Source organism: Eublepharis macularius, chromosome 11 (genome assembly GCF_028583425.1).
Source record: "Eublepharis macularius isolate TG4126 chromosome 11, MPM_Emac_v1.0, whole genome shotgun sequence".
Classification (NCBI taxonomy): domain Eukaryota; kingdom Metazoa; phylum Chordata; class Lepidosauria; order Squamata; family Eublepharidae; genus Eublepharis; species Eublepharis macularius.
Window position 1 is genome coordinate 36319808 of NC_072800.1, and position 12141 is coordinate 36331948.

Genomic DNA, 12141 nt, shown 5'->3' on the forward strand with positions numbered 1-12141 from the left:
TTGCTACTGCAGACTAACATGGCTAACTCCTCTGGATCTATAACATATTAATAGCAAACATAGTAAAGAGGGTGGTGAGTGCCGGAAGCCAGGATGTATAAGCTCATCTCTAGAATAAATGCAGTATTCCTCTACTGGTTCTGCTTTTCAAAAAGGTAAAAGGCCTCCCTGATGTTACTGGACAGGATACGTTTAGGAGACAATAGTCAATTGAATTCAGCAGAAGTCAGTGTGAGCTGAAAGTTGGCCTCTTAGTATATTCGAGCTCTTTCTAATTGACAATTCACTTACCTTACTGCTGAATGAGGCTTGCTTTTAGGTTCAAGTCCCTTCTGTTTGTTTCACAGTATTTCCAAAACCGCTGACGGGGCTTTAGCCATTTAAGTTGTTTGAAGTCTCTGACAATTGCTAGTTATTTAGTTTAGTGAGCACAAAACATCCTATTAAGCACAAACAGCTAACCAAGTAGACTTTTCTCCAGTTAGTGCAAAAATTGTACTGGGCGGCCAGTAAAGCAGCTGCTACAGCAAATCACACAATAACTGTGCATATATATGCAGTAATGGATAACAGGCGGAGAAGATAAGACAGGCGGCTTTGAAAATGAGCATAACAGAAATAACTGAAATTTTATTTTGGTCATTGTTCCTGTTGAGATTTACAGTATCCCCCCAATTGTTTTCCACAAATCACTTTGCAAGGAATTTATGCTTATAAGTTAATGCAGACAAAGTGATTTCATATACAAGTTATTTGTGGTACATTCTGTTCAATTACTATATTGCACACTTATTTTATTTTCAGGTGGGTAGCCATGTCGGTCTGCAAGATTCAAGTTCAGGAGCACCTTAAAGACCAACTAGATTTCTAGAGTATGAGCTTTCAAGAGTCCATCTTCAGATACATTTAGAAGTGGCATTAAATAGCCTTTTATCCAACCAGCTGGCAAGAGGGGTATTTAAAGTAATTACAATGTGTGCTTGCTGAAATTGAGTTTATCTGCAAATTCTGAACAACAGACACCTCCCTGGGCTTAATAGGAACATTGGATTCTTCTCTTACTATATGTGCTGATTTTCTGCTTTTCACACCCAACTCTATCAAGTTAATTTCAGTATTACTATACCTTACACCCTTACTTTAAATACCCCTGCCACCTTCTGGCTGGATAAAACCCTACATACTTCCACTTCTAAATGTATCTGAAGAAGGGAGGTTTGACTTTCAAAAACACATACCCTGGAAATTTAGTTGGTCTTTAGGAGCTACTGGATCCAAATCTTACTTATTTTACTGTTTCCAGTCTCTGATTTAGTATATCCTCCAGCAGGATATAATAAATATTCTCAGTGTATCATGGTGGTACAAGCCTGTTGACTTAAGTTAATTTCAGGCCCTTTTGACACGGGATATTAACATGTTCAGTTCTTGAGTAGAGATGGGCACGAAATGGGAAAAAACCAAAACGAGCATTTCGTGTTTCATCACATTCCACGAATCACGAACTTTCACGAAATTGTCCTGTTTTGCGAAACGATTTGTTAGTTTTGTGATTCGTTAGAACCCAGGGCACTTCAATGGCCCCTTCATACCAAGAGATGCCAAACTTGCAGAGAGACTTCAGCAGGCTCTCCTCCACCCACCCTCACCCAACAAGCCAGCAAGAACAAATGCTCTAAATAAGAATATAAGCAAAGAAAATTAAAGAAAAAAAGGTATGCCTCAGTCAAGCTAAGCCCCAGAGCCAGGCAATGTCTTGAGACTGGGGTGGGGTGGGGTGGAGGAAAGAAGGCACCCTTACTCAATGACCTTCCCAGCAAGGCAAGAGCTGAAAATAAGAGGCTTTTCAGTCTCTTTTAAAGCAGCAGCAAATCCAGCCAAAAATTCCCAATTCCACTCTTTCGCTCCAAATCCCAGCAACAGGTCCTCCCTCTCCCTCTGTCTACTGGAACTGAAAAGCACAAGGCAGCGAGCTGTACCTTATATGAGAAATGCTCACATAGAGCAGAACAGGAGGTCTCTGGTTGGCAGACAGACCTGCCTAACAGGGTTTGGAGGGATGAGATTGGTGTTCCCATGGCTACAGAAGGCCCATCTCCTCAGTTGCCTAAGGGATTAACCCCCCGCCCTTGCTCCTTGCAGTATAGGGCAGAATGGAAGCTCTCCAGTTGGCAGGGAGAGCTGCCTATCAAGGTTATGTGGGCTAAAATTGGGGTTTCCAATGGCAACAAAAGGTCTGCAGACCTGTTGCCTAGCGAATCAACGGATCGGTGCCAGCCTGTCTGGCATCACGAATCATTCACGAATTGAACAAATCAGCCCCAAAAGTCGTGAATTTCGTGAAAACCGTGGCCCCATGAAACACATTTCACAAAACACAAATCGGCCCGATTCATCACAAAATTTGATTCGTATTTCAATTCGTGCCCATGTGTATTCTTGAACAGTGCCAGAGTCATTCTTACAAAATATTGGTGAGAGCCAGAAACCACGTAGATAAATTATCTGGGATTAAATCAGTCCAATGAAGAACCCCGTGGCTCAGAGTGGTAAGCTGCAATACTGCCGGTCAAGCTCTGCTCATGACCTGAGTTCAATCCTGGCAGAAGCCAGGTTCAGGTAGCTAGCTTAAGGTTGACTCAACCTTCCATCCTTCCGAGGTTCGTAAAATGAGTTCCTGGGTGTAAAGTGTAGATGACTGGGAAAGGCAATGGCAAACCACCCTGTAACAAGTCTGCCAAGAAAACGTCGTGATGCAACGTCCCCCCATGGGTCAGTAATGACTTGGTGCTTGCACAGGGGACTACTGTTACCTTTTCTAAATTGGTCCAATAATTAATATGTCAGTTTAAATGGATACAAAATATGTAAAAGTTCAAACTAGTTTTACACTGGAGATTTCTAATCAAAATTCTGTGTTTTTAAAAACAAGTGACAGGGAATGGATCCCATGTAGGTTGTTGCATGTTTTCCTGTGGGAGCCAGTTTGGTGTAGTGGTTAAGAGCATGCAACTCTAATTTGGAGAGCCGGGTTTAATTCCCCACTTCTCCACATGAAGCCAGCTGGGTGACCTTGGGTTAGTGACAGCTTCTAGGAGCTCTCTGAGCCCCACCCATCTCACAGGGTGATTGTTGTTGTGGGGATAATAACATACTTTGTAAACTGCTCTGAGTGGGTGTTAAGTTGTACTGAAGGGTGGTATATAAATTGAATGTTGTTATTATTATTTATTATTATATAGCAGCACACATTATTTGCATCAGGAAAACTGTGAAGGGGGAGAGGGTAACACTCCTCCCCCTCACAGCTGCAATCAGTTTGATGAGTTTTTTCTTTTGCCCAGACTGCCCACATGTGAAAATATTGTTGTCTGTTTATTTATTGAATATATTACACTGTTTTTTTATTTCAGCATTGTCTACTTCTGTAATTCAGTATTATTGTACACTTTGTTATATGTGTTATACTTGTTTTAGTTGCATTGTCTTCTTATTCTATAACCTGCCTAGAGTCTCAGTGAGAAAAGTGAACTATCAATGAAGCAGGGGTCATTTCGTAGAAAAAGAGCTGGAGGAACTCATTAGCATAACCTATTAGCATATGCCCTATTAGCATATGCCCTGCCCCTTGCCATCACCGGAAGTGTCATTAGCATAACTGATTTGCATATGTCACACCCCTTGACATCACCTATCCTGGCTGTTTTGGACCCAATCCTGGCCCTTCATGGCTGAAATTGGGTCCAAAATGGCAAAAGGGGGCTGAAAATGGCTGAAAAGGGGCCCAAAATGGTCAGGATTGGGCTGCTGCTGAGCAGGAGAGTGATCTACCACCCATCAGAGGCCCGATCTGGGACATTTCGGCCCCAATCCAGGCCAAAACAGGCCCAAAATGGCTGAGAGTCAGGTGGGTGGGGCCACCTGTCATGTGACCTCTTTGGGGAACTACCTGTGTGTTGCCCCTTGAATGAGCCCTGCAATGAAGTAAAACAAACAGCTTAACACTAATATTCCTCAATGGACGTTAATTGTTAGAGGTAGTTCTCTGCTAGAGCTTGAAGGTAGCCGCTTCCAGATTAGAAAGGCGAGTGTGCTGAAACACCATGTTTCAGTTTAGAAAAGTTATCCAAAGATGCAGAAGCTGCTATGAGTTGCCTTGGAGTGCAGTATCTCTCTGGGGATTGGAAGTGGGTCAAACAGATCTGCTGCCCTATAGGAATACACATTTGTCTCTGCCTGTACTCCACTATAATTTTAAATATAGCCCACATTACAAAAAATGCTGCAAGACTCTAGCGTTTTCTCCTCCAAACTAACTAGGTAGGTCTGCCCTGGGACATCAAATTATTGGGGAAGTTTGTTTATTAGTTCATATTATTATAGTCTGTCATTTAGATCCTAGGTGGATTGGGGAATGTGTTACACTAAATCTATATGCAAATGGATAGTAGCTCTGTGTATCTCTTGCATTTCCAGTCCCTTGGAGCATCTAAATCACCAACCAATTTTGACTACTGATATTCCACAGGCCTCACCTCTGACTCCTCATCCCAGAATTCTGCTCTCTCCAGTTGATCAGGAAACAGCTGAGGGTTTCTACTATATACTTGTTTGACACCCACAAATTGCTCATTAGTATTTTCTCTTCAGCAAGAAATTCCCCCCAATTTGGCCCAAATAATCTAGTGCAACGATGATTCATGGAGACATGCAGCAGCAGATGGCAGCAGATGGCTTGGTGGGTCCCAGAGCACTGGTTTCTCACCTGAAGCAAATCTCCCATTTTCTTAATGAATTGGTCAGCTTTGATCTCATCATAACTATTCATTTCTTTGCATAATAGATGTCAAAATATTCTTCCAGAAACAGGCTACTGAAGGATTCCAAGTATCTTCAAAGTCTGCTTGTTTATTACTATATGACAGTGCTCATTGGCTGAGATCTGCACCAGAGGCCTTTTCAGGGGATAGTTTTTGTGATGATTCCATGGCTATCAGCTTTTTAGTGGCCTGCTTCTGTTTCATGGATAGCTTTTATGTTGCTTATATATAATGGCTTGTATTTTAATGGCTTGTCTTTTAATACTGTTGTTTTTAGTTGTAAGCTACCTCACACAGGACTCTGAAGAGGCAGAATAGAAATATTTTAAATAAATAAATATGGTAGCCTCTCCCCAAATTTGCCTAGCACCTATATTTTGCGTGCCAAGTGAAGCTCATCTTGTGTTTATCTATGTTTTTAACAAGGTAACTTGATTCTATTTTTGAGAAGTGTTAATTTGTTTTATTGCTGGATTTTTAAAATTCTGATGCTTTTGTTTTAAACACTTCCAGATTTGTCTAGATGGCAACACATTCCCTTTCTGTGGTAAAGTGCAACTTTAAGAATATTTCCCTTTACCCACTCTGTACTCCCCATTTAATACACCCAAGTAAAATTCTAAGCTTAGAATTTGCTCTCCCAGCCCTTTAGAATGGCTTATCAGAGTGGGTAAGGGACACATGCACTCTCTGCATTCAGGAAACCATGTAAGATCGTTTTATTTCAGAGAATATTGGGTGGAAAAATTGGCCCATGTTTTTAATCCTGTGTATTGTTTTTATCTTGTTGATGGGCTGTTATATTGTTTGATATGTTTATAACTTGCCATTGCTTTGTTTGCCATCTTGAGTTTAAAAAGATAAGGTGAGACATAAATATGTTAAATAAATCAACTTGAGTGCTATTGTTTTTAGCAGAAATATGAATTAAAGTGCATAAATCAGTTCAGTTCTGTTAACTGAGAACATGTACTGTATTTCTCTGCACTCTATGGGGACAGCCCACCAACTCCTTGGCAACATTTTCATGGTCCATCAGTGATTGACATATATCCAATTTTTGATTTGCAAATCCCGGCACTAGCCAAATTTCACACAGGATATGCCTGCTAAATATTTGCAGGTGTTCCTTTTGTGTGGATCCATTTCTATACTCCCTGAGATGGCTGCTTTATGTCATCTTAATCTGATACATTATTTAGGCCAGTTTAAATCATTACTATTTCTATTGTACTTTGATACAATAGGACTAAAATCTGGCATTAGTGCTTTTAGACTGATATCTTAAGAACATCACTTCAAGCGTGGCATTTTCCAAGCGGTGAACAGCACCTGACAAGTGAAGATTTGGGCCAAAATCATATCCCGTTATAGAAATGCTCATCGGATGATTGTCAAAGTGCTCAGCTGGCACCCACACCTGTGTGTTCACTGCTGCCAACATTAGTGCCCAAGTACATTTTAGCGGGAACTCTACCACAAACCGAGCAAATTAATGCAACCTCAGGCAGAAGTTCCTGTTTAATTATTCATTACCCCTTTTTCATCTTTGACATTTTTTCTACTTCTGCCTTCTAGTATCATATTTTTTAAAGACTACTCTTAGATTGATTGCCATGAATTGACAGCTTAAGCATCTGTAACTTGCCCCTCTCTGAGCGGTGTTACCATTTCTCTGCAATTATTGTTCTAATCATTGCCCCTTTCCCACCTCTCCACTGGATCATCATACATTGATTATCTGACTCTCTAAGTGTTTTGGAAATGCTGTTCAGAGGCCAGCATGTCCCCAAATAAATGTATAAGATGGTAATAAAGCTTTATAACCATTAGGTGCCACTCTGACTCTATAAAAACAGTGCCACAAAGGACGACTGAAGCCTGCTGCTCCCACTTAAGAAAGACAATTTAAAATGCCCTTCATTTTCTATGTTTTTTTTACTGAGTTCAAACACTCTGATATCCTCGGAACAGTTTTCTTATGGGTGCTTTTTGTCTTGCTTTTGTTTTTGGCAGTCTAGACACCCACCCACCCCAATTCATCTATTGTTATTGTGCTAGGTGCTTGGGATTACAAAAGCCATGAAATAGGCACCGTGTCACTGACTAGAGGTCCACAGATCACAGAGAGGCTACCCTCCCCACCAGGAGAATGACATCTCAAGGGGAAGACCAAGGCGGAGACCTTTCATTGGAGAACAAAGGACTACGTGAGCTTGGTTCCCTTGTCCCTGCCCAAAGGAACTGTGCTCCAGCTGCCAGCCGCCCAAAGTTAAGGGGAAGTGAGACTGCACCCCTTCCAAGAAGAACATTGACAAGGGATGACTAGCTTGGTCCCAACTGTACAAAAACTTTAATTCACTTCTAGCTGACTCTCTTGTGGGGTTATCAACCTCAAGGTGAGATCTGTACTTCTCCTGGAATTACAACTGTTCGCTCTTATCTAGAGATCCATTTCATTGGAGGAAATGGCAGCTTTGGTGGACAGGCTCTATGGTATACCATAGGGGTCAAATCCACATTACTCATTCTAAGTCGCATGTTTCCCGCATTCCCCATGCAATCCCAAGTGCTGGTCACATTACCTCATTAAACAGATGCATTTCATTCGCATTTCTCCCGAATATGTGGTCACAGGTTTTCAACGGGAGTTTCACGGTGGCCGTGAATGGGCCAATGCGCAATTTACGCGGTTTTTTTAAAAAACCACCCCCCTTCCTGTCTCTCCGGCCGTTCCGAGAGTTCCTATTGGCTGATTCAACTTGCAAGTGCTCCGTAGTCTGCAAAAGACTGTTTTTGACTTCATAGCATTGGATTTATTGATTATGCTGTTTCTGAATCAAATCTGGTAGTTTGAAAAATCATTTTGGGGTGAATCCATCCTCAGAACGGACTCGCAAAACTTTCTTTTTAACTGTTTTTTTTTAATATTATATTACTGTAATATCGAAATTACGAAATATCGAAATAATGACACTCCAAGGAAGTGAAACTTCAGTAAAATTCAGGCACTGAACTGTCCTGCATAGGAAATGCCCACGAAAGCTTCCCACATGCTTCCAAATTTCCAAAAAAGAAATGGGAGAGAGCCATCAGTGCTGTCAGTGGGGGAAAGAGAGGCATCATTATCTTCAATGACGTTTCTTTATAAGGCAGGATCGAAATAACGGAAAAGTGCGCTCAAAAAAATTTTAAAAAATGGGCGGGAAAAAAAGATCCCACCCAAAAAAGCGGTTTTCGAGCGGCCGTGTGACCGGAGGGACGCGCGAGAAAGACAGATTGGAAGCAGGAATGTGAACGAAGAGGAAAAAATCGTGAATTGGAGGCAAACGGAAGATATCTGATAAACATGCGGGTAATGGGTTAATGTGGATTCGACCAGGGTCTAGGAGAAACAGAATCCCAGAGTAAAATCACATCCACCCTGAACTCCCTCCCTTCTCCAAACTCCACCTTCCCTACCACTGCCCCCTCAATCTCTAGGAATTTCCCAAGCTGGAGCTGGAATGTTGACAGACTGATCTACCTTTTATTCATTCAGAAAATGTATATGCTGCTTCTCCAGAAATCTGCATTCTCTTATTCTTTTGTACGCCTGAGTTCAGGGGCCAGTGACTCTTAAATATTGTGAGCAACTATGGGGGACAATTGTCTGAAAAGCTGGCTATAAATATAATGAAATAAATAGATGCTAAAAGAAGTACCTTTCCTAGGAATTCATCATTTCCTAGGCTGTTTCCACACTACTCACCTTCATCCAGAACGCTGCGGAATGTCGCAAAAAAATGCGGAAGATAGCATCATCTTGCATGAGTTTTGTGTGATGTCGCGCAAAACTTGCGTGAGAAGATGCGATCTTCCACAGTTTTTCTGTGATGTTCCGCAGCATTCCAGATGAGGGTGAGTAGTGTGGAAATGGCCCTCGTTGAAAATGGTCCTAATTCAACAGTTTCATGCTCCAGTCTTCCTTTTAAAATCTTTTATTGAAGAATTGTGACTTTCAGGTCAGTAAGAGAATGTCCCAGGAGACTGAAATATCCTACCACTGATTTTTGAATTTTGCAATTTTAATGTCAGATTTACAGTCTCTTTTTAATGTCAGATTTACACTCTCTCTCTCTCTCTCTCTCTCTCTCTCTCTCTCTCTCTCTCTGTGGTTTGGATTTGCTCCTTGCATCTGAAGAAGCCTCTAGTCTATAAAAGCTTATGCTAGAATAAAATGTTGTTAGTCTTTAAAGTGACACAAGCCTCCTGTTTAAGAACAACAATATCTGATACTGTATCAATAATTCCAAAATGTCTTCTTAGGGTGGGTTTAGGTAATTGATGAGCTGCCTCCCGGAAAGTCTGTAAATGTGCAAGACGTGATCATCTGCCACTTTAATCCATATGCAGTTTATCTTTTCCCCTAATCTCTTATAAACGTAATAATAAGCACTGTTATTGGATTATTGGTCCTTCCTTCATGCAGAACTCCTGGTAGTTTCAAGAAACCATTACATTATATGATTATGTTGCACTCACAAAATTGTCTGAGCAGGCAATCCAAGCTATCATAAATCCAGACTCCAAAGTCTTCAATTTCTGTCTTTCAAACCAACCAACATCTTCATTGCTTTCTTTAAAAACTGGTTCTCATGCGTATTAATATCTATACTGGAAAAATATACAAAACATAATGTGAAATACCTGTACTAGGTCATCTTTATTTCCCAGTACAGGGGTGTGAGTCGGTGAGCGGAAGATTACTGTATCAGAAGCCAGGTTTCCTGGTATTTTTGTAAGGAGTGAAATAGGAACTCACATTATATGCTGAAGAAACTATTATTTCACTCATTTCTCACCTCAGTATTAATACTTCCTCTTGATGTAATAAAGTAAGAGACAGCCCCTGTCACTGGAATACATTTCACATGGCCTTCCCAGGTGTAATGATCTCTTTATTGTATTTGTATCAGGTGAAATTTTCAAGCTCAGGAAGTGACCAGTTCTGATTAATTCTAGCTCGTTGTTGGTTTTAGTAATTTTTTTTAAACTAATTTACAGATCGTTCTTTGTGAGATGTTGTGTGTTAAAATTAATTAAAGGCAGGGATTTTTTTCTGGGAAAAGAAGTGGTGTAACTCAGTGGGTTGCCCTGAGAGAAAATGGTCACATGGCTGGTGGCCCCGCCCCCTGATCTCCAGACAGAGGGGAGTTTAGATTGCCCTCCATGCCATAGCACAGAGGGCAATCTAAACTCCCCTCTGTCTGGAGATCAGGGGGTGGGGCCACCAGCCATGTGACCATTTTCAAGAGGTTCCAGAACTCCATTCCACTGCATTCCTGCTGAAAAAAAGCCCTGATTAAAGGTGATAGACACCAGGAAGGTGGTGGTGGTGGAAGTGATCCCCAGTGGTGCTGCGGTCTTTTCCTTGCTTCTGGATTGTGCATGGTCCAGATAATGTGCAGGTAGCAGTCTGGGTGAGGTCATTGATCCCTTGCTGAGAATTGATCAGGGTCTTACCTGAACCCTTAATGTGGCAAAATCATCTACTAGTGAGTAGTCATGGGAGTACCAAGAATATTGACGTTGGTGTGATGGGGCTTATTTCTACAGCGGTTGTTCTGCTTTTGGCTTTGTTCCTGATTTAGCATTTCTTGTGGCTATATTATGGTCATGTTAGTCCTAGCATAACACCCACTAGCACAGAGACTCATCTTGAAGATCAGAAGCCCCATTTAATAAATGGTTGTTGTCTTTAAATTTTGGTTACAGCTAACAGAATATGTTGAAAAAGTAAACACTGGTGTGACTAAAGTGCGTGATCATTTCCATTCATTCTAGTAATTCATTCAGAGGTGGTTTGGCATTGCCCGTCTCTGTGTAACAATCCTGGCCGTCTTGCGTGGTCTGGTCTCCCATCTGATTACTGACCAGTGCCAGCCCTGCTTAGCTTATGAAATCTTACCAGATTGGCTGCCTGGACTATCCAGGGAAGGGAAAGGCAGCCCTGTCCCCCGCCCAAACCTGTTGGTTAAGCAAGTGAAATGGGTTTGTGGTCAGCAATGAGGTCTATGTTAAAATGCTTCCTAAGAACATCTTTAAAAATATCAATTGCCCCCACAAAGGTCTATTACATGTTATTAATCAGCATGATGAATTAGTTCTTCAATTAGCAGAGGGCAGTTGATACAATTTATTATTTATTACTTAGTAGTAAATGTCTATGACTTCTAGAAATTCTCTGCTGCTTGGCTGTAGCATTTACTGAGGAGATGAGTAAATGAATCAGCAATTAAAGCAATGGTGGAGAAAAATGCAAGATGAATATGATCAGATTCAAGCTAGAGCCCATTTTAGAACTACTCTTGTTAAGTGATGGCAGCCAAAGAACATCCCTCAGCCATTACTGGATTGGTATAAACAAAGCCTTCCTGAAGAGGGTTTTGAAATGAGGCCTATTACAGTTGGGTCTGCAAAGGGAGAAAGATGAACCCTCAGCAGCCTGTTGTAACCAGTTTGCAAGACATTTTGCAAACCAAATTCTCACACGCATTCCAGACTGGACATGATATTAGCCACAGATAGGCCTGATCTCCCAAAATTGCAACTGATCTCCAGAGAACACAATCAGTTCCCCTGGAGAAAATGGTTGCTTTGGAGGGTGGACTGTATGGAATTATACCCTGCTGGTCTCCTTCCCCTCCCCAAGCCGCACCCTCCTTAGGCTCAACCCACAAATCTCCAAGAATTTCTTGATCTGGAGTTGGCAATCATCATCACAGATAGGAAACAGGTTGTCCCCTTGGTTTCCTCTTTGTCCAGCTGTGTTGGATACGCCACGTGCATTGGCTTTGTTTCAATGGAATGGAAAATTCAGTGTATGGAGAGGGATAGGGTGGCTTCCCTTCCCCTCAATGTGAATGAGGAGGGGCATGCATGCAGGTGAGTGGATGAGTTAGATGAAAAGAACCAAGGCTGCTTGTTTATTACATTTATAGTCTTTCTCAGGGGTGGTTTTAGTGATTCTGGGCCTCTGGGCAAAAGTTCAAGGTGGGGCCCCAGAAACACTGCCACCCTTGCCAGGCCACTGGCAATTGGGGCCCCTCCAGCATGGGGCCCAGGGTATCATTGGTTAAGACCCCACTTGTTTTCTCATTGAGACTGGGATTACAAATTAGAGAACAAAGCACAAAACCAGTATGATACATGCAATATAGGGCTGCCTAGACCTTCCATTGGCAGCCCCCAACCTCTGCAACCACTCAGTAGGGAGGCAGGAGGATGATGGGAAATTGGTATTCCACAGATACCGTGACATCACTTCTAGGGCAAATCT